The sequence below is a fragment of the Elaeis guineensis genome, chromosome 12 (assembly GCF_000442705.2).
Source record: "Elaeis guineensis isolate ETL-2024a chromosome 12, EG11, whole genome shotgun sequence".
NCBI classification, from domain to species: domain Eukaryota; kingdom Viridiplantae; phylum Streptophyta; class Magnoliopsida; order Arecales; family Arecaceae; genus Elaeis; species Elaeis guineensis.
In genome coordinates, this window is record NC_026004.2 from 29,715,277 (window position 1) to 29,740,543 (window position 25,267).

The following is a 25,267-nucleotide window of genomic DNA, read 5'->3' on the forward strand; positions in this document are numbered from 1 at the left end:
TTCCAAGATCCTTCGTATCAAAATCTTAGGTAACATATATTTAGTCTCAAGCAATAACCCAAAGTCATTACTCATAAGTAAAACATTATCCACGTGTGAAACAAAGAAGATAAATTTACTCCCACTGACTTTAAGGTATGTGCATTGATCCACTTTATTATCTAAGAGAAATAATAATTTCATCAAACTTCAGATACCATTGTTCGATACATACTTAAGACCATAATGGACTTCTTAGGTTTGCATATCATATGTTCCTTTCTACTCTCAACAAAACTTTAAGGTTAATTTATATCGAGTTTTTCATGAAGATCATTATTTAGAAAGCTATTTTAATATCTGTCTAATGAAGCTTTAGGTCAAGATGGGCAATTAGTACCATAAGTATTCTAAAAGAATCCTTACAAGAGACCAAGGAAAAAGACTCATTATAATCCATGCTTTCCTTTTGTGTGAGCTTTTTTGTAACTAGTCTAGCCTTATAGTGTTCAATATTATCATTAGATCTTTGCTAGTTTTAAACACTCATTTACACCTTATAGGCTTAGACCCCTTAGATAGTTTCATTAGATCCTATACTTCATTATTAGCTATGTACTACATCTCATCACACATAGCTTCAAACAACTTATCTAACTATAGACATACAATAGCATGATCATATGAGACTGGATTAACCATATGACCAATGTCATAGCCACTCTCATCTAAATAAACTATATAGTCATTAGGAATGGCACGTCTTCTTTCTCTGAGTGATCTACTTACTGATATTTCATTATTAGCTATGTACTACATCTCATCACACATAGCTTCAAACAACTTATCTAACTAAAGACATACAATAGCATGATCATATAAGACTGGATTAACCATATGACCAATGTCATAGTCACTCTCATCTAAATAAACTATATAGTCATTAGGAATGGCACGTCTCCTTTCTCTGAGTGATCTACTTACTAATATTTTATTAACTAGCTATGGAGATGCTATAATCAGTTCATCTATCTGTTGTTGCTCTTATACTGTCCTTCCAATAAGATGAAATATTATCTTTTCATGGATAATCAGAATAGGAACAATAACCTATATTTTGTCTAATATCACATATCTTGTATGAGAGTATCTATAATCATCCATACCAGATTCTAAAAATCTAGCATGATTAAATTCAACAATCTATGTGCCTCTATTAGAGTAATAGAATCATATCCTTTAAAATTATCTGGATAGCCAATGAAATAACAATAAGCAATTCTATATGCAGACTTATTCTCCAATGGATTATAAATCTTGACCTCTGTAGAGTAACCTCAAACTTGGAAGTGATTAATATTAGGTTTCTTGCAAGCTTACAAGTTAAAAGATATTTTTTGAAACTTTCTTACTAGAAACTCTATTCAAGATACAGATTGTGGTCTCTAGAGCTTCAACCCAAAGATATTCTTGTAAATTGTATCTACTTATCAACTTCTAATCATATCTTTAAGAATGTGATTTTATTTTTCAACCATTCCCTTTGCTCAATAGTTCTAAACATAGAGTATTGAGCAACTATCCCACACTCTTGTGAGTATTTGATAAATGGTCCCATTTATCAACCAAGTTCACCATGTTGACCATAATATTCTCCATCATTATTAGATCTTACCATCTTAAGTATCTTTCTATGTTGATTTTCAACATCAATTTTAAAGATCTTAAACTTATCAAGTGCTTCAAATTTTTCCTTAAGAAGGTAGACATACTTATAGTGAGAAAAGTCATTAATGAAGGGGATCAAATATCTATTGCCATAAATAATAAGATCTAGGGGTCTACTAATATCAGTATGAATGAGTTCTAAAAATTTATTACTTTGTATGGGATCTAATTTTGATAAATTTCTCTAGGATAGTCAACACAGTTGTGAAAGTCACAAAAGTTAAGTGAACGTTAAATTCCATCATCAATTAACCTATTAACCTTTGAATCCTCTCTTTAGAAATATGAACTAATCATTTACACCACAATAGAGAGGATTTTGTTGGGAATAGTGTCCCAAAGCCAATCGTCAGCCTGTTGACGGTTGTGCTCCTTTCGTATTAGTACATGAATTATAAATAAATAAAAATTATTTTGATATTTTTTTATCACAAATGTTTCATCTTCTAATGAACTCCTGTGTTGTGGTGAAGTCCTTAGGACTATTTAGACTCGACAAAGGAGGATTTGTCGCTTAGTCCTTAAACATGTTCGCGACCAAATGATATGTTGTTACCAAGGACGACAACGTTTATCGAGCATAGGTCATTGTGTGCCAAATGGGTTGGTTGTCCTCATAACCAAAGAGTGTGGAGACACTGGTATGGCATACAGGTGAGATGTAATGGTACATCTGCACTGAACGTGACCAACTCCGGAGCTATTTCTGCTGTCAAGATTTGCTCCGATGGGATATGGGTATAAATGTCCCTCCGACCTGAGACCGCCACGGTGACTTGCAAGCAACTCACTGCACTTAGGCACTGGACTACCTGAATTTCTAATTCAGTGACGGAAGACTGCTGGGTGTAGTCAAGTACTTGACTTGTCGGTGCGTGTGTCAAGATGGGATTGACCACTCCAGTTTAGGAGCTGTGTACAGTCGTGTTTCAATTTAGCAAAATCTTGACCAGGGTAGTCCTAGTGAGGAGTCACAGGACTAATTGAGTTGAGCACGATTCGGATGATATCATCAGGGTTGACAGTTTAACCCTGAGTCGTCCTAAACACAGGGGTCAAAAGGGATGAATTATACGGTAACCATATTCACGTAGGTTCTGAATGTTGCGATTGCGATTATTCGACCTATTCGGTCGTCGGGTACCATTGCTAGATGATCACTTTGATTAGTACAGGAATTGGTTCCTGTGCTACCGATTTAGGTTCGAACCTGCGGGGTCACACACATTAGAGGTTCCTTTCTGATCTGATGGCTGATTATGAGTCTTATCTATCTGAGACTCTATGATTAAGAATTAGGATTCTCTAATCATGAGTTCCACATATTTTGGGTACCGAGGTCAAAATTTTGAATTTCAAATTTTAAATTTGAAATTTGAACTCTTTGATCAGGGTTTCATATCGATAGTCTCTGATGCCTGATTGCCCATCGAATTTGGACTCAATATTTATGATAGGTTTAATTAGTGATTTAATCACTAATTAACTCAATTTGATTGAGTAATTATTTTTGGATCAAGTCCAAATTGAATTGGATTCAGTTTGGATTGACCCGATTAGGTTAAATGTTGACCTAATCGCTAAGGTGGTTTAGTCCCTGATTTGATCAGGAGTTAGGTTTAGTTAATTCTTGATTTGATTAGGATTTTATTGAGCCTAATTAAGCCTAATTATGTTGGGTTTAATCTGGTCTAATTGTGCTTAACCTATTTTAAACTAGGTTGGCTCAATTTGAATCAAACCACCTTGTTTTAAATTCCCTGCGACACCCAACTTCCTTGCACCCATTTGAATTCATGAGAAGAAACTTCTTGTGAAATTTTTCTCATGCAAAACCCTTCCCCACGCCCTCATTTGTGCGCCATATGGATGGATAAAATAATTAGTTAGCCATTCAAATTCAAAGCATGTTTGAATTTGAATGGATAACTTATCACTTGCCCTTTCATCCTTATTCATTTTGTGCGCCACATTACTTACACAAGAAAAGGTTTCTCGTGAAACATTTTCCATGCACAAAGAGCCACACCCCTTCTCTTCTCACGCCCAAAAGGATAGGGATAAGTTGGTTTTCGTTTGAATTCAAATTTGATTTGAATTCAAATGTGTAACCTCTTGTCTTTATCCTCTCACGCGGATAAGACACGTTCGATGTTGTTTTAAAAAGAGGAGAAAGGTGGGACGTGCGTAGAAATTTTAGGAGAGAAACTTTGGGGCGTGAGGAAGGCTTCTGCACAAGGTGAAGGTCCAAAACCTTTCGAGAGAAAAAGAAAGAAAAGAGAGAAAATTGGGTGCAGGGTTTTTGGTGTGTACCCTAGGGTTTCTACCTAGGGTTCGGGAAGTGAGATTGGTGTGCCACGAGTGTCGTGAGTCCACCAAATTTCAGAGAGAGATCCATCAGTCTCTCAAGCAACTATGTAGATGATCCAGAGCATCCGAGAAGTCAGCACACATCGATTGAAGGAGTTCGATCAACATCTGCCATCAAAAGGGTGAAATCTTGAACTAGCATTCGTGAGGAGCTGATCAGACGGGAGCTTCGTGTGGATGATCCACAGAGGCCAGATATTTATGTGGCTATGACGTGATGATCAGAGCCCCCCGATGATGATCAGATTGTGGTGATCGACTACCCGCAAAAGGTGATGTGTTCTGAACACAGTACTGTAAAATGCTTACTGATTCAAATTTGAATTTTAAATTTAAATGCATGCTGTTGTATCATATTTAGATCCTAGTGTAGGGTTAATTAGTATTAATTAATGAGATTAATTAATAATTTTACTGTAAAATAGTAATTTTGAAAAAGTTTTAAAATTACCATTTTGCCCCTGCACTAAATTTTCGCTTCAAATGGTATCAGAGTATGGTTCTAGAATATGATATACATATGCATGCATAGATTAAGGTGTAATCTATAAGTTTAAATTTGAAATTTAAAATTCAAAATTTAAAATTCAAAAATATTTGAAATTTAAAATTTGAAATTTGAAATTTGTTAGAAGTTTCAAATTTGAAATTCAAAATTTGAAATTTGAAATTTGGTTGAAATCTCAAATTTGAAATTTGAAATTTGAAATTCAAAATTTGAAATTTGAAATTCAAAATTCAAAATTTGAAATTTAAAATTTGGTTGAAATCTCAAATTTGAAATTTGAAATTTAAAATTCGAAATTTAAAATTTGAAATTCAAAATTCAAAATTTAAAATTCAAAGATTGGAAATTCGAAATTTGAAATTTGGTTGAAATCTCAAATTTAAAATTTAAAATTTAAAATTTGAAATTTGAAATTTGAAATTCAAAATTTAAATTTTGAAATTGGTATATTTAGATATACTTGATCCAAGTAGCAAGTAATCTAATTGGGTTGGTTGCCATGGCCGTCCGGTCATAGAAGAAAAGTAGGGTTTAAAGGCCCTCTCTTCCCATTCGATGGGGTCTCCTATGGTGGTAGGGGTGCCGATGCAATTATATCCCATGCCGATGAAGCAGCGAAAGGACTTAATTAAGAAATTTATCATGAATGTGTTAGATTAGATCTAAAAAAAATTATGATTTATTTTGAGTTATTTTCTGTTATGAAATGAGCAATAGAATTACTGTTTATGAAATATGCTGACCTGTTTGTGAAATGAGTTAACACATTTGGTGAACAGAAAATAAAATCTTTCAAATTTGAAAATTGTTTTCAAAATGCCAAACCCTGACCCATCAGCTCAAGTACTTAATTAAAAGAATTAAGTGTTGTCTAGTAGGTCTAGAATTGTGAATTAAGACCTAAGATAATTGCATAAACTTGTGGGTCAATGGGTTAGATGAATTAGGTCCATAATTGGGTTAGACCTAAGGTTGTTTAAAAAATGGACTAAATGGAGTAATTGGTCAAATCTAATCAAAAGTTGAATTAGATTAGGTCAAGGATACTCTAGACTCAACTTCAATAGTTGTAGTTGAATGGATCCATGTCTTTAACTAGACCAAGATGGACTTAATTCATGGCTACGCGGTGGAGCTCTATTTACTAAGTTGATCAAAATTAAAACTAATGAACCGGTTGGTGTCTAAGGTAAGTTCGGCAGTTTTGATCAGTGGTTTTTAAGCGGGAGCTACTTGCATTGATTCGATCATTGATGAGTTAATGGCAAATCCCCACCACTGATCTCACTTACCTGGCCAATCTGGAAAGTTAGATTTTGATTAGATCACTTGGTGATTAGAGCTCACCCATGTCATTAGGTAAATCAGTGTGACTGATTTAGGTGCTCCCAATGCCAGCTTTAATTAAATCTTTTTTTAATCTGACTTGGTGAAGTCAGTGGGAGGATTGAAATTGGCTGGATGATTTCTTCTCTACTATTCTTTAATAAAATCCTCAAAATTATTAGGTCCCTAAAATGATTAAGTTATAATGATAACTAAGTCATAGCCTCCCATTAAGTGAGTGATAATGAGTCCATTAGTTCAATGATCATTGGAGGCCCAAAGGCCTGGTGCTCATTGGCTAATGGAATTATTATTCATAATATGATAATTTGATTGAGTCTTTCTGATGGTGGTTAGGTTGGCCGGCCAAAGTCGGGCCTGATCATTTATTGGTCCGATTCACTAAATTAAGTCATGTTAATGGTTGGACCTAACCAGATCTTTTCAGTGGAGGCCAAAGCCTACTGATTAGGTTCTGGGGCAAAATCAATTACTAGAAGTTGTTTAGAGAAACAACTGGTTAAGAACCTACCCATAGATGCACATGGGTTGACCAACCAAAGTTGGGCTCGTGTGTAGTCTGTGTGGATTCTAGTACCCATTAAGGAATTAAAGTAATTCTTCGAATTGGAGGATGAGGCTATCAGTTCGTAAAAATATTGGAAAAAACTTTAGACTAAAATCCAAGTCTTTAGTATTAATTTATGTACTAATAGAGGTCTCGTTTTCCTTTAAGCAGCTATGGCCACTACCCTGTCGCTCCGATCATTATTAGATAATGACAAGCTCATGGGACCCAATTTCGATAGATGGTATCGAAAATTAAAAATCATCCTTGAGCATGAGCGGATCCTTTATGTAGTAACGGATCCAGCACCTGAGGAGCCAGCTCCGAACGCTAGTAAGGCGATCTGAGATACTTACTTGAAGTGGCTCAATGACCGCACCACCGTTCGATGTATTATGCTGGCAGTAATGAATGACGAGTTCAGCCGAAGGTTTGAGAACGCCCAGCCACAGGAGATGCTTCAAATGTTGAACGACTCCTTTGGCACGCCTGACGATGTTGAAAGGCACAAAACTAGTTGTGCCATTTTCAATGCTCGAATGAGGGATGGGGCCTCAGTCACTGATCATGTACTGTACATGATCGAGATGATTGAGCGCCTAAGCAAATTGGGCTTTCCTCTGCACGAGCAGCTCGGTAAGGATGCGATCCTTAATTCCTTGCCCAAGTCCTTCCTCCCATTCCTTACTCATTTTCGAATGACAAAGCTTGCAGTAAACTACCACAGATTGTTGGGGTTGCTGCAGAACTTTGAGAAGGATCACCAACTCCATAAGGAGTCGGTGAATGTAGTGGGAGGGTCTTCTTCTCGTCGTCAACCCTTTGGGAAGGGGAAGAAGAACAAGAAGAAGAAAAATAAGAAGGTGCAATCTCATGCTGGGACAGTAGCACGGGGTCAGACCAAGAAGTGCAAGCACGACCAGAGCCAGGCGGAGTGCTTCTTTTGCAAGAAGCACGGGCATTGGAAGAGGAACTGTCCTCAATACATTGCCTCCCTGGACCCGAACAGGCCAAAGAAGAAGCAAGGTAATTATATGATAACTCCTTGTAACTTTTTGATTTGTGATACTACTGCCTGGATATTGGATACCGGAAGCCCTTATCATATTTGTAATTCGATGCAGGGTCTGCAGGTCAGTAGGAGATTTGATGAAGGCGAGAGGTTCCTGAATGTTGGAGATGGAAGCAAAGTTCCAGTTCTAGCTTTAGGAATCATGAGTCTTGTAATCAATTCTCGTAATGTAATTTTGAGTGAATGTCACTATTGTCTAAGTTTTTTATTAAATATTATTTCTGTAGGCCTTTTGGCCATGTACGATTATGATTTTTTAATAAAAAAAAAATATTTGTAATATCATTTTGAATGGTGTTACAATATTTGTTGGATAATTAAATAATAGAATTTACTTACTATCACAGCCTGTTAATGTGGTTCAAAAATTCGGTAAACGCTCTAGAATAGATAATGTGTCAGAAGTCTACCTTTGGCACTGTAGGCTAGGTCATATCAATAAGAACAAGATAAACAGGTTGGCTCAAGAAGGAATTCTTGAAGTTAGTGATTGTGAATCACTTCCAACCTGTGAGTCCTGTCTTCTTGGGAAGATGACCAAGTCACCTTTTACTGGAAAAGGTGAGCGAGCCAGTGAACTCTTAGGTCTGGTATATTCTGATGTATGTGGACCCATGAGCTCAAGTGCAAGAGGTGGATTTTTCTACTTCATAACCTTCACAGACGACCTATCTAGGTATGGGTATGTCTATTTAATGAAGCATAAGTCAGAATCATTTGAAATGTTCAAACTATTCCAAAATAAGATAGAAAAATAAATTGGGAAGTGTATTAAAACTCTTCGATCTGATCGAGGAGGTGAATACCTTTCCAATGAGTTTCTGACGTATCTAGGAGAGAATGGGATTCTCTCTCAGTGGACTCCTCCTGGAACACCACAGCATAATGGTGTGTCTGAAAGGAGAAATCGGACCCTGTTAGACATGGTTCGATCCATGATGGGGTTTGCTGGTCTGCCGATCTCTCTCTGGGGATATGCGCTCGAATCGGCTTGTTACCTTCTAAATAGAGTTCTGAGTAAGTCTGTAGCCAAAACGCCATATGAGATATGGATAGGACGTAAGCCAGTACTCTCGCACCTTAGGGTTTGGAGGTGTCCGGCTTATGTTAAACGTTTAATTACAGACAAGCTTGGACCTAGGTCTGACAAGTGTAATTTTATAGGGTACCCAAAAGAGACCAAAGGGTATTATTTCTACCTTGCTGATGAGCAAAAGGTGTTTGTCAGTCTTAAAGCAATCTTTTTAGAAAAAGAGTTCCTTAGTGAAGGAACTGTTGCCTCTAAAGTCGAACTTGACGAAGTTCGACAGATGAAAAAAATGACACATATTACTGAACCTGAACCGGATTTGATTAGATCAGATCCGGAGCCCATTGATTATGCACCCTTAAGGAGGTCTGGTAGAGTACCACATCAACCGGACAGATACTATGGTTTCTTAGTCCGGGATGGTGATCCTGTCGAACTTGATGAAAACGATGAGGATCCGATCACCTACATGGATGCAATGCAGAGACCTGACTCTGAGAAATGGCTAGAGGCCATGAAATCCGAAATGGAGTCTATGAAGGTCAACGATGTGTGGACATTGGTTGACCCACCCGAAGGAGTAAAACCCATAGGGTGTAAGTGGGTCTTCAAAAGGAAGAGGGGCGCAGACGGAAAGGTGGAGACCTATAAAGCCCGTCTGGTTGCCAAGGGATATCGTCAACGTTATGGTATAGACTATGACGAGACGTTTTCTCCTGTGGCAATGCTCAAATCCATTCGGATTATGCTTGCGATAGCTGCCCATCTGGACTATGAAATCTGGCAGATGGATGTGAAGACAGCTTTCCTAAATGGAGAGCTGGACGAAGAGGTGTATATGATACAACCTGAAGGGTTCACATCCACAGATGAGTCTAAGGTGTGCAAGCTACAGAGGTCCATTTATGGACTTAAGCAGGCATCTCGGAGTTGGAACATACGTTTTGATAGGACGATCAAAACGTATGGCTTCGTTAAGAACGGAGAAGAGCCCTGCATTTATAAGTGGGCTAATGGTCCAGTAGTAGTATTTCTTGTATTATATGTGGATGACATTCTCTTAATCGGAAATGATGTCCCTATATTACAGGGAATAAAGATTTGGCTATCGTCACAATTCTCCATGAAGGATCTGGGAGAAGCTTCCTACATCCTAGGGATGAGGATCTATAGGGATAGATCCAAAAAGTTGTTTGGCTTATCCCAGTCCACATACATTGATACTATGCTAAAAAGGTTCAGCATGGAAAATTTCAAGAAAGGCTATCTACCGATAGGCCATGGAATTTCTCTCTCGAAGAGGGATTGTCCGACAATACCTCAAGAGAGAGAGCGTATGGGTAGGATTCCATATGCTTCGACAGTGGGATCTATCATGTACGCCATGATATGTACACGATCAGATGTGGCATACTCACTAGGGGTAGTGAGTAGATACCAATCTGATCCAGGAGAGAATCACTGGAAGGTTGTTAAAACCATCCTGAAGTATTTAAGAAATACTAAGGACCAGTGGCTTATATATGGTGAATCGGACTTGAGACTTATAGGGTTTACAGACTCTAGTTTCCAGTCTGATCGCGATGATAGCAAGAGTGTGTCAGGATTTATTTTTACCCTTAATGGTGGGGCTGTCTGCTGGAAAAGTTTCAAGCAGCACACTGTGGCTGATTCAGTATGCGAGGCAGAGTATATTGCTGCATCAGATGCTGCCAAAGAAGCGGTGTGGCTGAGAAAATTCATCACTGAGTTCGGAGTAGCACCCTCCCTTGTTGGTCCAGTTCTGCTCTACTGCGACAGCTCTGGAGCCATTGCTCAGGCGAAAGAACCAAAGGCACACCAGCGGACGAAGCATATTCTGCGCCGCTACCATCTCATCCAGGAGATCATGGATCGAGGTGACGTTGACCTTCAGAAGATCGACGGGAAGGAGAACCTGGCTGACCCATTCACTAAAGCCATTGCGGTAAAGGAGTTCAACGACTACAAGTCGAAGATGGGTATTAGATACTGCACCGATAGGCTTTAGGCCAAGTGGGAGATTGTTGGGAATAGTGTCCCAAAGCCAATCGTCAGCCTGTTGACGGTTGAGCTCCTTTTATATTAGTACATGAATTATAAATAAATAAAAGTTATTTTGATATTTTTTCATCACAAATGTTTTATCTTCTAATGAACTCCTGTGTTGTGGTGAAGTCCTTAGGACTATTTAGACTCGACAAAGGAGGATTTGTCGCTTAGTCCTTAAACATGTTCGCGACCAAATGATACGTTGTTACCAAGGATGACAACGTTTATCGAGCATAGGTCATTGTGTGCCAAATGGGTTGGTTGTCCTCATAACCAAAGAGTGTGGAGACACTGGTATGGCATACAGGTGAGATGTAATGGTACATCTGCACTGAACGTGACCAACTCTGGAGCTATTTCTGCTGTCAAGATTTGCTCCGATCGGATATGGGTATAAATGTCCCTCTGACCTGAGACCGCCACGGTGACTTGCAAGCAACTCACTGCACTTAGGCACTGGACTACTTGAATTTCTAATTCAGTGACGGAAGGCTGCTGGGTGTAGTCAAGTACTTGACTTGTCGGTGCGTGTGTCAAGATGGGATTGACCACTCTAGTTTAGGAGCTGTGTACAGTCATGTTTCAATTTAGCAAAACCTTGGCCAGGGTAGTCCTAGTGAGGAGTCACAGGACTAATTGAGTTGAGCACGATTCGGATGATATCATCAGGGTTGACAGTTTAACCCTGAGTCGTCCTAAACACAGGGATCAAAAGGGATGAATTATACGGTAACCATATTCACGTAGGTTCTGAATATTGCGATTGCGATTATTTGATCTATTCGGTCGTCGGGTACCATTGCTAGATGGTCACTTCGATTAGTACAGGAATTGTTCCTGTGCTACCGGTTTAGGTTCGAACCTGCGGGGTCACACACATTAGAGGTTCCTTTCTGATCTGATGGCTGATTATGAGTCTTATCTATCTGGGACTCTATGATTGAGAATTAAGATTTTCTAATCATGAGTTCCACACATTTTGGGTACCGGGGTCAAAATTTTGAATTTCAAATTTTGAATTTGAAATTTGAACTCTTTGATCAGGGTTTATATCGATGGTCTCTGATGCCTGATTGCCCATCGAATTTGGACTTAATATTTATGAGAGATTTAATTAATGATTTAATCACTAATTAACTCAATTTGATTGAGTAATTATTTTTGGATCAAGTCCAAATTGAATTGGATTCAGTTTGGATTGACCTGATTAGGTTAAATGTTGACCTAATCGCTAAGGTGGTTTAGTCCCTGATTTGATCAGGGGTTAGGTTTAGTTAATTTTTGATTTGATTAGGATTTTATTGAGCCTAATTAAGCCTAATTATGTTGGGTTTAATCTGGTCTAATTATGCTTAACCTATTTTAAACTAGGTTGGCTCAATTTGAATCAAACCACCTTGTTTTAAATTCCCTGCGACACCCAACTTCCTTGCACCCATTTGAATTCACGAGAAGAAACTTCTCGTGAAATTTTTCTCATGCAAAACCCTTCCTCACACCCTCATTTGTGCGCCATATGGATGGATAAAATAATTAGTTAGCCATTCAAATTCAAAGCATGTTTGAATTTGAATGGATAACTTATCACTTGCCCTTTCATCCTTATCCATTTTGTGCGCCACATTACTTACACGAGAAAAGGTTTCTCGTGAAACATTTTCCATGCACAAAGAGCCACGCCCCTTCTCTTCTTATGCCCAAAAGGATAGGGATAAGTTGGTTTTCGTTTGAATTCAAATTTGATTTGAATTCAAATGTGTAACCTCTTGTCTTTATCCTCTAACGCGGATAAGACACGTTCGACATTGTTTTAAAAAGAGGAGAAAGGTGGGACGTGCGTAGAAATTTTAGGAGAGAAGCTTTGGGGCGTGAGGAAGGCTTCTGCATAAGGTGAAGGTCCAAAACCTTTCGAGAGAAAAAGAAAGAAAAGAGAGAAAATTGGGTGCAGGGTTTTTGGTGTGTACCCTAGGGTTTCTACCTAGGGTTCGGGAAGTGAGATTGGTGTGCCACGAGTATCGTGAGTCCACCAAATTTTAGAGAGAGATCCATCAGCCTCTCAAGCAACTGTGCAAATAATCTGGAGCATCTGAGAAGTCAGCACACATCGATCGAAGGAGTTCGATCAACATCTGCCATCAAAAAGGTGAAATCACGAACTAGCATTCGTGAGGAGCTGATCAGACGGGAGCTTCGTGTGGATGATCTACAGAGGCCAGATATTTGTGTGGCTATGACATGATGATCAGAGCCCCCCGATGGTGATCAGATTGCGGTGATCGACTACCCGCAAAAGGTGATGTGTTCTGAACATAGTACTGTAAAACGTTTACTGATTCAAATTTGAATTTTAAATTTAAATGCATGCTGTTGTATCATATTTAGATCCTAGTGTAGGGTTAATTAGTATTAATTAATGAGATTAATTAATAATTTCACTGTAAAATAGTAATTTTGAAAAAGTTTTAAAATTACCATTTTGCCCCTGCACTAAATTTTCGCTTCAGATTTATCTTTGGCCACTTGCACTTTAGGGATAATACCATCTATATGTATAGTTTTTTCTTTTCTAGCTAATACTTACACTGGAAATATTCAAATTTCTTATGACTCTTCTTTTTATAGAAAAAGTACTCAAGAGTTTTCTTAATAGCAACTTGTGGAACTCCAAAATTTTGATCTCCCCCTCCCCCCAAAATTGCGAGTCTAATTATTCATTTGGAACCACTATCCTTTTTCTTATTATAAATCGGATCCTTAAGGTGTGACTGATGTATCACATTAGCACTCTCACCCTTTTCTCAAAGATATTTTTTTACCTCTTGAACACAAACAAAAATAAATTCATTCACTTCTATTTATCCCTCTGTGTATTACATATGATTTTAAGCTGACTAAATTGCGTAGAGAGAACATAGTGGATAAAAAGCATAAGGGATAGGGATCTTGACATAGACGCCATAGTGGATAGATACCTCGATTTGATGGATCAGGCTCGAAAGAGTCAAAAATCAGGCTGATTGCATCTAACCCTATAAATTTTGATACTGCCATACTAGAATGGGTGTAACTCTTTCGTCTGATATTAGAATTGCTATTATGACTCCAATTAGAAAAGTTCTTTTTATGCTTTACGAGCCTGACTGCTTCACCATCATAACCGATTTCACGGTTAGATTCTATTATTTGATAGGTTAACGGAAGCCTGAAAGAATCCTAGTCAAATTGGAAGTCTTAATCATTGTCTTACTCTTTTTCCTATTTTATTTCAGTTTTCTTTTACTATTAGGTTAAAACTTTTTTTCTATAAATATGGCCCCTTTGGCCAATGTTTTAATCAGTTTATTTTCATGATATTGAATCAATAACTCTAGAACAGAGTTTCTTCTTCCTTTTGTTGTTTCTTATTTTGTGCATCTTCTTCCTTTTTTTCTATCAAAATGTGGCCTAGGTTGTGTTAGTTGGTATCAGAGCCTATCAATCTTTGAGCGGAGTTCTTCCTTACAATCAAGATGGTGAGTGGTGGAGGTGGCCACAAGTGAAACCAAACCACAAACCATGCGATGGAGGCTCCTAAAGAAATCACATGGGGGAGTGGGATTTGATGATAGAGTATGAAAATTTGAGGAGATAGGTGGTAGAACTGACTGCACATCTTACACAGTTGAAAAATTAAAATGCAAGATCCTAGATGGATCAGAAGATTGCAAATCTGATTGAGAAGTTTCAGATTTCAAGAACCCCTTCCATCGGGATATTTCCATCCATCAGTGTGAAGGTCGAGGTGATTCGTTCAAACAATCAATCTTTTGGTATGATACCATCAGAGTAGATCTATCTAAATATTTGAGTAGTTTACAAATAGAGGTGTTCCTAGATTGGATGGATCAAATCGAGTGTATCTTCGAGTATAAAAAGGTACCCAATGATAAGAAGATGAAGCTTGTCGTCCTGAAGCTGATGGGATGAGGTTCTGCCTGGTGGCGATAGCTGAAAAAGATCAAAAAGTGCAGAGGCAAGCTAAAGATCCAAGACTGAAAAAAGATGAAAGGAGTGTTGAAGGAGTAATTCTTTCCCTTCAACTATACACAGTCCCTATATCAGCACCTGCAAAACCTCCGATAAAAGACTAGATCCATAGACGAATACACCAAAGTGTTCTACCATCTGGTCATAGAAATGACCTGATAGAGAATGAGGAGCGTATGGTCATGAGGTACCTTGGTGAACTAAGGCAGTCGATCCTAGATGCCTTAAGGCTCCACTCCTTGTGGATGATCAAAGAAGCTTTCCATCGTGCCATAGTTGCTGAGGAGCAGCAGTGATGAAGGCCTATGCCCAGGTTCGATCCATGCCTGTAGAGCAACCAAGTGTCAAAAAATCAGAAAGCCATGTGGTGCAACCCAGTTTCTATCCCTCTTGTTCATAGCATTGTTGATGTAAGGTCCTTTAAGTCAGATCCAACTGATTCTTCTTCCTTGTGGTGCTATAACTATGGTGTGATTAGGCATACATGGAGCAAGTGTAAGAAGCCTATTGCTTGGTCCAAAAAGTAATTATTAATTGAAGGAGACGAGCTATCTAACAAGGATCGAGAGCTTATTTATGATGAAGGAGGTGAAGAGGAGGATGATTTTCTACTGTTTGGAGATAAAGGAGAGACTCTAGTTATTTGAAAGAGTCTTCTTGCTCCAAAAAAAGAAAAGAAAGAAGATTGAAGGTGGACCAATATCTTCCATATCTGCTGCATCATTAAAGAAAAGATCTGTAAGATCATCATCAATGGAGATAGCATGAGAACATTATCTCTCAGGAGGCCATCTCTAAGTTGAACTTGACCACTAAAAGGCATCCTTGATCTTATAAGCTATCTTGGTTCGAAAAGAGAGCGAAGTGGTTATCGATAGTTGCTGCCTTACATCATTTTCTATCAGATAGAAATACTTCAATGAAGTTTGGTGTGACGTCGTTTCCATGAATGCTTGCCATCTATTTTTAAGGAGGCCTTGGCAGTATGATCGCAGTGTTACTCATGATGGTCACCAGAACATCTACTCATTTTTGAAGGACCATCATAAGATTACTCTGGCGTCAATGAAGAAGAAGGATCTACCTAAAACTATGCTAGAGATTAGCATCAACCTTCTGATGAAGTACTTGGTTCCCTACATAGGTGATTTATCAGAGGATGAGGAGACTTCTAACTCGAGGATAAGTTCTTTCCAGCCTGGAAAGGATGATGTAGACACCATAACAAACAAAAATCTTGATTTGATGGTTGGATCTGAAAGGGTTAGAAATTAGGCTGATTGTGTCTGATCCTATCAATTTTGACACTGCTGCACTAGAACAGGTGTAACTCTCTCGTCTGGTATTAGAATCACTATTATGACCTCAATTCGGAGAGCTCTTTTCATGATCTACAAGCTTGACCACTTCACTATCACAGTCAATTTTGAAGGTAGATTCTACTATTTGATAGGTCAATGGAAGCCCAAAAGAATCCTAGACGAATTAAAAGTCTTAATCATTATCTTACTCTTTTTTCTATTTTATTTCAGATTCTTTTTACTATTAGGTTAGAACTTTTTTCTATAAATATGTCCCCTTTGGCCAATGTTGTAATTAGTTTATTTAGTGATATTGAATCAAAAACTCCAGAATAGAGTTTCTTCTTCTTTTTTGCTGTTTTCTTATTTCATGTGTCTTCTTCCTTTTTCCCATCAAAACGTGGCCTAGGCTGCGTCAGATCTCAAAACTACTAAGCTTAGATGTAATACTCTTTAGTTTTATAACATAAGTCCTAACACCATTAATGCTATCATACCTCATATTGATTAGTTTGTCCATTAGCTTCTAACCTCTGCTTTATTGAACTCTACATACATTTTACAAATGATATCAAAGAATTGCTAGGTGTTACCATTGTCAGGTACTATATGTAGAATAGAATTAGATATGGACCTCTTCATAAACATCAAGCTAAGATGCTTCACTTTCTACCACTTTTCATAGGTAGACTTTTTGTTTTGGAGTACTCTCAATTATGAGCTAATATGTAGGATCATCATGTAGTCAATATCCAAATCCATCAAACCATGTGCTAGCTCAACGTCACATTTCCTTCTTTATAGTTTATTTCAATCAGAGTTTTAATAGAGTAGTAGTGTTATTCATAGCAAAGATATTAACTACTAAATAATGTTTATGCATTTAATTAATGGACAAATATAGGCAACAAATATGCTTGAAAATACTTATAAGCATTACTCCAATAAGAGCACTTGGGGCAATGCCACAAATTTTCTTTGGAAAGAAAGTGATGCATATAAGATGCTCTCTCTACCGCATGGTGGAATCAACTAATAAGGCATCATTATTTTTTTGGGATCCATATGCTTTGATAGAATGAACCTTTAGACTATGCATAGTCGATAGTAAAAAATATTTGACTTAAGAATTATGGCACACAGTTCTCTTTGGGGAGATGATTATGTACAATAATTCTACAATACTTCTTAATCATTTAAAATACTAAATAGAAGGATCTTACAAATCTTAGTAAATAGGCCATTTTGGTAGTCACCATCCATTAAAATCTACGATCCTCTCAATCAAGGATGCCCATAAATCCATTCATTAGCCTTGTTATATCAATAATATACAATCGATCAAACATTAACATGAGACTTAATCCTTTAAAACACCAAGCAGAGGGATCTCGCAAATCTCAATGAGTAGGCCACTTTGGTGGCACCATCTATTAAAACATACAATCCTCCAAATTAGGAATCAACCAGCCATGCCGATAAATCCTTTCATTAACCTTAATGCATCAATAGCATGTAAATTATCAAATATGGCATTACCTAAACATGTTATTATTTAGACCAAATGTGAGAGCATAAAATTTGCAATAGCATATTTAAGGACTTTTATACAATAAACTACATTTTAGGGACCATAACAAAATTATCAAATGACTAGTACATAATGAAACTTTATTACAAGGACAAAATAATTATTTTGATATTCTTATATAATAAAGTTCTATTGCAAGGACCAAAATGAAATTATCAGGGACCTTTATGGAGGAAAATATTTTTTGGGGATTATATCAAAATTTTTCTTTTATTTATTTATTTGTTTTATTTAAATGAACTCATCAAGTTTAGATTTTTGGTAGAAACCCAAAATCCAAAACATGTTAATCCTTTCTTCAACCTCAAATTGGGCAAAGGAGAAGGGTCTAAACTAGGTGGCCCCTCACCAAATCCTAGCCTCACGGCCACTAGAGACCCCTCTTTTGTAGACCATTGACCTCTTTCCATCCACCCACCCTCCTCTACAGAACGCTGGCCTTTTCCATCCACTGGCCGCCAGCATCCTACGATGTAGGGGTAAAACAGCCAGTAAAAATGAAATTTGGTGGTTCTCATTTTTTAAGCAAAAAAGAGGTCACTAGTGGCTGTAACCCATGAAAAGTTGCTAGCTGTCAGCCCTTAACCTTGATGCTAGCACCAGTCGGTGGTGGGCATCGAGTCTTGGCAGTGTCAGATTTTTTTCCCTTCAATTTGGATGGGAGACTAGGAGGTGTGTCCATCCGATGAGATGGCTCGACAGGACTGGTCGAGATTTTTTTCTCCTTCAATCTGGATGGGAGATTTGGAGGCATGTCCATCCAATGAGATGGCTCAACAGGACTGGCCAAATGGCTATCAAAGGCCAATCCCACCATGCTGATGAGAATAAAAGGAGGCCAGTGATGATTGTGCGAAGACCATAAGCATGTCACCCTTCTTCTTCTTTCTTTTCTTTTTATGTTTTGCACCCTTTTTCTTATTTTTTTAATTATTTTGATTCTAATCCCTACAAACTCTAGCTCTAATACCAAATGCAGGGATTTTTCATAGATACTATATAGGAAATTAACATGCAAACATCCATAAAATAAATTAAAAAATTGAGGTTTACCTTGAGAATCCCTAAGAAGCTATTGATAATTGTTGTAGTAGTATTCTATGGAAGAATAAAATACAAGAGCAGAGTAGATCTTCCTCTCCTCCTTCTTGATGACTATCTTCTCAATAGGATAGGTGCTTCATGGGATCATAGAAACCTAGATACCCTAGGGTTTCACCATAGACAAATACATTATGATTAGAGTGGAGACTTGGCCCGATTTTCAATGCCAATAGATCCACTTATTATAGAGCCCACAAATCAATTCAAGCCTACACCAATACTCACTTCACCACATGACTAAGACAATAAGGCTTAAAATAATTATATGATCAAAGTTAATTCTGAAATCCTTTAATATTCATTCAAATGGCAACTTAGCCTATACTATGTAATAAAATAAAATAAAAAATTATAAAAATATCTGCTCAACTTTAGGCCAATTTCAAAGACACCCCTAGATATTAAAAAATTTAAAATGGATCCCTCAAATTTGAAAACTATTTCAAACTGGTTATTCAGCTCCCTAACCAAGAAATGGCATTAGTCTTTCATTTTAATTGATGAAAATGCCCCTCCCTCTTTTAGATTATCAACTTTAAGATCTTTATAAATCAATGAATAATCCAAATCCACATGGTTACTTTGAGATCTATCCAAGTGAATGGATATTCAGATCATTCATGCGGCTGCTTTGATATTTATGTAGGTGGATGAATAATTGGATCACCCATTGCACATATATCAAAGTGTTACAAACTTCTTTATTCATCCATCTCAACGGATCTCAAAGTGACCAGTGCATGACTAGGTTCATCTATCCATCTATACATATCTCAAAGCGATTAGTAGATGAGCTAGATTATTAATTTGCTTGCACAAACCTCAAAGCGGTCATATAGATGATTCAAATTATTCATCCTTCTGCATAGACCTCAATGCAATCAGTATATTTCTCCACCTGTATGAATCTCAAAGCAACTATGGTGATCAAAGTATTCATCTATTTGCACAAATCTCATACCAACTATGGATGATCAAGATATTCATCCATCTTTATAGATCTCAAAGCAATTATGGATGATCTAGATATTATCTATCTGCATAGATCTTCAAACAACCATGGATAATCTAGATATTGATTCGCTTGCACTGGTATGAAAGCAATTATGGATGATCGAGATGTTTACCCACCTGCATAGATTTCAAAGCAATCATGGATAATCCAAATGTTCATATGCACAGATTTCAAAGTGATCGGTGGATGATTAGGATTGTTCATTCAGCTACATAGATTTCAAAGCAACTATAGATGATCTAGAATTCATCTGTAAGTATAGATCTCAAAGCAATTACGGATGATTTAGATATTCATTTGCCTGCATAGATTTCAAAATGATCGTGGATGATCTAAATATTCATCCACCTATACAAATCTCAAAGCAATCATGAAGATCTAGATGCTTATTCATCTCCATAAATCTTAAAGTGATCAATGGATGATTAGGATTATTCATTCGCCTATACAAATCTTGAGGCAACCATGAATGATCTAGAAATTTGTTGATTTGAGAACTTTGTAGGTGGATGAATATCTATGTACTCGCAGCAGGGGAGAATGCAGAGGCCAAATTGTCAAATATCAGCGGGATTTTGGAGTTGCAGGGGCAAGTCCCGCACACAAGTTTCCACAAGAATGGAGATGATTTTAGAGGGGAGAAGGTTCTAGTGGTGGGTTCTGGGAATTCAGGCATGGAAGTTTGCTTGAACCTGTGTAGCAGTGAAGTTCACGCCTCTGTGGTTGTTAGAGATAAGGTGAGATTCTGATTTGTGTCTTTTTTTTTTTTTGCTCTTGTTGTTGTTCATTTTCTAATAATTGGGTCTCTTGTTTTTCCTCTGCTTGCCCTTTACAGCCTCCCCCTATCTTTTAACTGTATTACTCCCATCCTACTGTCTTTATTTTATTTTATTTTATTTTATTTTATTTTTCATATCAATTGTTGGTGTTGAGGTTGAATTCACCTTGTTACCCTTTTCACTCTGCAAAATGCCATATTATTTTCATAATTTTCTATCATTGATATACTGTCACTTTTGCTTTGGAAATGCACCTTTTTTACTACGATGTTTACCGTGAATTCTGTTTCATCTTTTGAATTCTCGTTCTTTTCTATAGCATATGCAATGACGTGGTGCTTTTGCTATCCTTAGACTTTCCAGATTTTGTTTGACAACCTCTAATATATATATCTTTCATTCTGCATGTTCTTAACAATGTTGTATTCAATTCAAATCAGAGTTCTCTTTGTTCTAGACTTTCTATCTATATGCCAATGTACTGTCATTCTTCTTACTAGGCTAACCATGTCGTTGTTTTGTCCTTGAGTCTAGCAGTTGCACATCTAGGGATTTCAACCTTTGGGGTGTCAATGTGGCTGCTCAAGTGGTTTCCTACGAAATTGGTTGATGCATTCGTCCTCTGATGCTCATGGCTTATACTTAGGGATACAGAGGAATACGGCCTTGTTCAACCTATGATAGGGCCCCTAAAACTAAACATCACCATTGAGAAGCCCCTGCTTCTTGATGTTGGCATTCTCTCTTTTGCCACAAGGCTTCGGAGTGGTGTTGATGTGGTTGGAGCTGGATGCAGTCTGAGATCTACGACATCAAAAAGTACCTACAAAAGAAGTCCACATTTGTCAGGAGTATTCTAGTGGGAGATCCTCTGATATTCAAGTTAGCTGAAGCTTTGAGAATAGTAGAGAGAAAATAAAGTGAGAACCAAGAGAGTGGAGAGAGTTCTCCTTCCTCCTCCCACCATAGCTTGTCTTTCTCTTGAGTAGTTTGTGTTTTCTCGTTGTTGCTTAGTTCAGGGTCCCTTTCGTATCTTTTTTGTATGCAGATTGAGCTTGTGGCCTACTAGCCGAAATTTATAAGTTTGTTAGGTCTAGCTCTATTAATCTTTTATTGAGAAAGAAATCTCTTCCACCTTCTCTGAATCGAGGTTGTTAGTCATGTATGTCAAGCGCAGCCTCCACCCACGCAGTCGGTCGAATTGATGATCCTAGGTCCATAGCTGGTGTAATCTCATCACATCATCTTGGGTGCAGCTCAATGGATAATTGGTCCTGGTCGGTGGGTCTCTCCTACAACATTCTCAAAAATCAAAAGTGGCCAAATATAATTAAGGTCTTGATCTTCTTTACAATATCTGAAATATTCTATCATGGTTGTGTGATTCTTCTCAACATGGTAGGTAGGATTTTCATTGATTTATCTTTATGTGTGATGTTTCATGATACCAACATTTATCCACATCCAAAGAATGAAGATTTGAAGGCCTTTTCTTGATGCATCTGAGTTCAAGTAGTTTGTTGCAGGTGGTGCCTGATATAAAGCGCTTTATATCATCCTAGCAACTGGCTATAGAAGCAATCTGCCTTCATGGCTCAAGGTATAGATGGCCATCCAAAACCTCAATACAGTCTTTAGTTTGAAAATATGAAGGCATATGCTATGCATGCAATGTAAAAAGACGGTGATCATGTATGAAATTAGTCTCATATGTTAATTCAATTTTCTTTTCTTTTCAAGTGAAAAGAGAAGGCCTAAGTGCAAGTTGTACATCTGAGAAATAAGAAAGGCAAAAATACGTTGAAGCTCCGAATACTGATATGAGGATCAGTTCTTGCAGTAGCTTCAATGAGAAGGACAACAAGAAGAGACATGGTTAGGATAGAGAATGCGATCAAAATTTGTGGGAACATATATTTCTTTTCGTAATTTTATACCATCTATCGGGAAGTGTTCTGTTTTTCATCTCTAGGATTTATCTATTGCTTTGTAAGTTCTCCTTCTTCTGGGATTTATTCGTTTTGGGAAGAAATTACATGTTAAGCTCCGAATACTGATATGAGGATCAGTTCTTGTAGTAGCTTACAACAAGAAGAGACATGGTTAGGATAGAGAATGCGATCAAAATTTGTGGGAACATATATTTCTTCTCGTAATTTTATACCATCTATCGGGAAGTGTTCTGTTTTTCATCTCTAGGATTTATCTATTGCTTTGTAAGTTCTCCAGATTTATTCATTTTGGGAAGAGATTACATGTTAAGCTCCGAATACTGATATGAGGATCAGTTCTTGCAGTAGCTTCAATGAGAAGGACAACAAGAAGAGACATGGTTAGGATAGAGAATGCGATCAAAATTTGTGGGAACATATATTTCTTCTCGTAATTTTATACCATCTATCGGGAAGTGTTCTGTTTTTAATCTCTAGGATTTATCTATTGCTTTGTAAGTTCTCCTTCTTCTGGGATTTATTCGTTTTGGGAAGAGATTACATGTTAAATATGCATAGCTTCGGAAAAAATTTGGATTTCGGGAGATGGTAATTGAGAATTCTGTGTTCCTGTTGCAGTATATGCAATTTTTGGGCGTAGTCAGTGCTACGAACCAGCGTATAATTGATACGACGCCGACCTGAATTCACCCTCCAGGCTCTGTGGATTTATTTCCATGGTCTTTGTGCGTCTACATGCCCAAAGATATTGAGGCGGTAGTTGCCGCCCAACACTTTTGCTTGCTGGTAAGAAGGACAAGTGGAATTTTATTGCTGCCACTGATGCAGTGAAGCAAGATTGATGCATCATAGAACAGTTTGCCTTCTTGTAATCTATTTTTGTGATCTTTTTTCCTCATTAAGGGTGTTGTGAAATTGGTATAATTCATGGAATTAGTTAGGTTAGTGGGTTTCCATGATAGCGGACAAGATGCTCTTGCAAGGAGGGGAGTTGGTGGACGTCAACAAGGAGCCTGATGTTGCAAAAGTCCACCATGGTGGGATGGGGAATCCTGGAAAGCCTGTTGTTATGGCAGAGACCTGCCGACTAAGACCAATTCTCTATTGAAGTGCACCCAAGTTGATATGATGAGGTCACATCAGTTGTGAACTCAGGACCACCAATTCAGCCAAATATATTGGTGAAGTTTGCACCTGACATTTCGACTAACCATCTCGATTCAATAGAGATGGGAGAGATTCCTCCCTCAATGAGGGGTCAGAACATGACCTAACGGCTTACAGAGATAGGTCTAACAAACTCACAGATTTGGGCTAATGGCCTACGGGCTCAACCGTCATACAAGGGAGGTACGAAGGGGATCCTCAAGCAAACAAGCAAGCAAATGCAAGTACTCAAAAGAAAGACAAGCTCTAAGGGAGGAGAAAGGAGAACTCTCTCCACTCTCCCGGCTCTCACTATCTTTCATCTCTATTATTTTCAAAGCTCTGGCTAAACATCAGAGTGTCCTCCATCAGAACACTCCAGCAAGTGTGGATTTTCTTTGCAAGTACTCTCCGATATTGTGGATCTCGAACAACATCCAGCTCCAACCACATCAGCATTTTTCTGAAGTCTTGTGGCAACAAATATCATAAGCCTGGTTATATCCCAGAATATCATGACTATATACTGAGTCATCTCGAAGGAGAGCTATTAATGCATTGAACTGGTTCGGAGAGAATGCAAAAATGACCTTGGATCCAGGGTGGCTGGATAGGCTTTGAAGGACTTCTGAGTCTCCTGATGGTGGACTAATTTGTGACAAGGGAGGTGCTTTTTGTCTTGAGACCGCTTATATATGTTTTGCTTATTAGAAGATATGGGATTAGATCCTGGATACCTTGGTTAATTTCACTAGCTGTGGACCTCACTGGAATGGATGTTCTTTCTTATAAGCTACAAGTCAAGGTAGTAGAAGAGGAGATAAATTTTATCAGCTTTCTTCGTCTGAAAAAGATGAGATGAGTATAGCTAATATTTCCAAATAGAGATTTATACCAAATCCCTTTTAGTGAGCATATATTTTTGATGTATTATGATTGTACCTACAGGTGCAAATGGATTAGGTTGGATTGGATCATGAATGATTTTGATCTGATATGGTTCCTTTATCAGATTCTAATGTTGGATCCAAAATCAATCCAATAGAAGATTAGATCAGCTCCATGGACAAAAATTTTTACCTCAAATGAGCTATTTGGATTGGATCGAGTTTATGTATAACTTGGCTCCATTTTTTAATCATGTTAGTGATTTATAATCTCATCTACTTTTTCCACTGAAAATTTTGAGATTCTTACTAACTATAAACCAACACACATCCACCACCACCATATCCATATCATTAGAATAATTATGTTCAATCTAATTTCAATACCAGTCCAAATGTTATAAATACTGCCAGGAGGGTGTAGAACGTACAATTGGTGATCGAAGTTCCTGTAGATCGGCTTCATATTTCAATAGTTCAGAAAAAGATTTTGATTGTTTCTTCATGCTTGCTACAAAGTACAGTCTTTACAAGTAATCCAATTCCTTTTCTGTAAATTATCATCAATGAGTACTCCGCACTTGCCTAATTAGTTACCTTCCAATTAAGTACCTTCATCTTCTCTGGACTAAGGCAATTCAAAATTGCTGTAGCATGAGGAGCTACAAATCCACATTGATAAATGAAGTCACAATAACGACAACAAAATAAATACTAGAATTTCCCCATCTTTAAACATTTTTATGCCACCCTCTAGTTGGTTCTTGCGAGCTTAATTGTGAAGCCTTTATGGAGATATTTCATGTAGTTCTTAA

General features: G+C 37.6%; 1 pseudogene; it reads left to right on the plus strand.

Annotated features, from left to right (window-relative positions):
• LOC105034100 (peroxisome biogenesis protein 16-like) overlaps positions 1 to 24,450 on the plus strand; it is a 99,223-nt pseudogene extending 74,773 nt beyond the window's left edge.
• Positions 24,451 to 25,267: the final 817 nt, after the last annotated feature.